The sequence below is a fragment of the Stigmatopora argus genome, unplaced genomic scaffold (assembly GCF_051989625.1).
Source record: "Stigmatopora argus isolate UIUO_Sarg unplaced genomic scaffold, RoL_Sarg_1.0 HiC_scaffold_59, whole genome shotgun sequence".
NCBI lineage: Eukaryota > Metazoa > Chordata > Actinopteri > Syngnathiformes > Syngnathidae > Stigmatopora > Stigmatopora argus.
Genome location: NW_027520073.1, coordinates 10,001 through 12,500, shown reverse-complemented (window position 1 = coordinate 12,500; position 2,500 = coordinate 10,001). Strand labels below are relative to the sequence as shown.

At 60.9% G+C, this 2,500-nt stretch overlaps 1 long non-coding RNA gene and 1 other non-coding gene across 2 annotated transcripts in view; both read right to left on the bottom strand.

Annotated features, from left to right (window-relative positions):
* Window positions 1-6, bottom strand: part of LOC144070388 (5.8S ribosomal RNA) — a 154-nt gene extending 148 nt beyond the window's left edge. The window contains exon 1 of the ribosomal RNA XR_013299253.1: window positions 1-6. This exon is cut by the window's left edge and continues 148 nt beyond it. This is a non-coding gene — a ribosomal RNA (5.8S ribosomal RNA).
* Window positions 1-2,500, bottom strand: part of LOC144070386 (uncharacterized) — a 40,753-nt gene that overhangs the window by 28,288 nt on the left and 9,965 nt on the right. The gene's annotated exons all lie outside the window — the stretch shown is intronic.

Sequence of the window (2,500 nt, the reverse complement as noted above, 5' to 3'; positions counted from 1 at the left end):
AGAGTTGTCAGTGAGCCCCAAAGGCGGCCACAGTCGGCCCATCGGTTGGGTGGGTGGGCTTCCTGCGGGCCTCCTATGGGTTGGAAGTCAGAGGCTAGTTCCTGGAGGTGGAAATGCAGGGAAGGTATATTGCGGGCAAGCGGGCACAGTGCACCTACCGCTCCGGGACAAGGCCGATGGCCGGAGTCGCGGGGCACGGTGGCGCGGGCCGTCGTGTTCCGGCCTAGAACACAACAACCTAGAGGGGAATTGGCGTCGGTCAAACTCCGCGCTCGGCGACGGAAAGAACCCGGATAATCAGTAACAGAGGGTCACACGCGCAGACGTCCAATCTATTTCGGACCGGGCTCTAATGCTCTTCCCAATGAACATGAAACCTTGCAACAATCCTTCCGAGACCGTAAGACCGGTGGTGCCAACTCGTCCTCCCTGCTTAGGCTCGCGCTTGCCGGCATGTGGAACCTGGCGTAACGTAACACACCCGCGTGTAGGACCGGCCTGGGTTGTGTTTTCCCCTCCTACCTTCCTTTCGTTACACGTGGGCGTGCACAGTGCACCTACCGCTCCGCGGCAAGGCCCGAACCAGGTCACGGGGAGCGACGATTCCGTGACAAGGACGAGACCAGGCCAGCGAGCGCGGTGGCACGAGTTTTGTGGGTCTGGCCGCCAACATCGAAGATGTATTAATCGGACTCAGGCGCGCCACAAACCCCGGCGAGGAACGGGCCCGTCAGACGCTTACCCGTCAAGGAATCACGTAAGCCGGGGAACCGCCTCTAGTTAAGCACGCGCTCACGCGCACCGGCCAAAACCACCCAAGCTTGTCCGCACACCCGCGATGGTTCGGGTGCCAACCTGTACCTTGTCACTTGTAGATCACCCGCGTTTATGGGCCGGCCAGGGTGTCTGCCATCGCTCCAGCTCGTCGCAATCTCGCCGGAACCAGCCGGTCTCCGCCGCCCCTTTTGCCCCGGGTGGGCTACCGTCAAACCCCTCAGCTGGATGAGTGGGTAGTGGGGGGGGGACCGGCGACCACGGGCGCTCCGTCATATCCAACCGGAGGCATTGAACCCCCCTCCGCCCCGCCGGAGGCGAGGGGAGAGTAGCGGGTACCCGTGGCCTTTGGGGCTTCGGTTCCGGCGTGGTCGGGGTCGACCGTGTACGGCCCTGCGTCTTGGAATTCGAAGGTAGCGTAGGATTTGCAACTTGCCCTCATTCGGTTTTTGGCTTACGGGCTGATTTGTTCACTTGTTCCCTCATTCGTTTTTTGGCTTTTGGCTTACGGCTGATTGTTCCCTCATTCGTTTTTTGGCTCATGGCTGATTTGTTTCACATTGTTTCTTTCGGCAAAGACTGATTTTCCACTTGCTTCGCCACACAATTTTCGGATCGGCTATGGGCTCGCCGCCGCGAGGGAGTTGACCCAGATACACCCGCTGTCAACAGCCACCGACGCCTACCGCGGACGGAGGGCCGAGGTGCCGCAGACGGGGAACGAGGCTCCCAAGGGCGCCAAGGACTCGACCTGAGCAGTCCTGTGCAACGACCCACGAGATCCGCGACAACTTCCACCATATGCAGAGGCTTCCGGAGCAACCACGCGCACGGGACCTGAAAGGGCTTGAAACCGCCTGTGGCCGCGTGTGTACCTGGATAGCGCTAACGCCACCGGGCCGTCCCAAGTACGACTCGCCGATGTAACGTCGCTTACCGTCCTCCAGGACTCACAACGGTGCGCACACCGATCCTCCCCACAGACAGGACATGTTATCCGCGCTTACAGCGCCCTTCCACACTCCACGGTTTCCGCCGCCGGCTCGGGGAAGGAGCCAGTTTTCCCGGGGCTTCATTGTTTCTTTCGGCAAAGACTGATTTTCCACTTGCTTCGCCACACAATTTTCGGATCGGCTATGGGCTCGCCGCCGCGAGGGAGTTGACCCAGATACACCCGCTGTCAACAGCCACCGACGCCTACCGCGGACGGAGGGCCGAGGTGCCGCAGACGGGGAACGAGGCTCCCAAGGGCGCCAAGGACTCGACCTGAGCAGTCCTGTGCAACGACCCACGAGATGCGCGACAACTTCCACCATATGCAGAGGCTTCCGGAGCAACCACGCGCACGGGACCTGAAAGGGCTTGAAACCGCCTGTGGCCGCGTGTGTACCTGGATAGCGCTAACGCCACCGGGCCGTCCCAAGTACGACTCGCCGATGTAACGTCGCTTACCGTCCTCCAGGACTCACAACGGTGCGCACACCGATCCTCCCCACAGACAGGACATGTTATCCGCGCTTACAGCGCCCTTCCACACTCCACGGTTTCCGCCGCCGGCTCGGGGAAGGAGCCAGTTTTCCCGGGGCTTCATTGTTTCTTTTGGCAAAGACTGATTTTCCACTTGCTTCGCCACACAATTTTCGGATCGGCTATGGGCTCGCCGCCGCCTTTCAGAGTGTTGCCTTTATGCCGGTTGCTCAAGCCGGTGTTGGTCCATTCCGGTTGC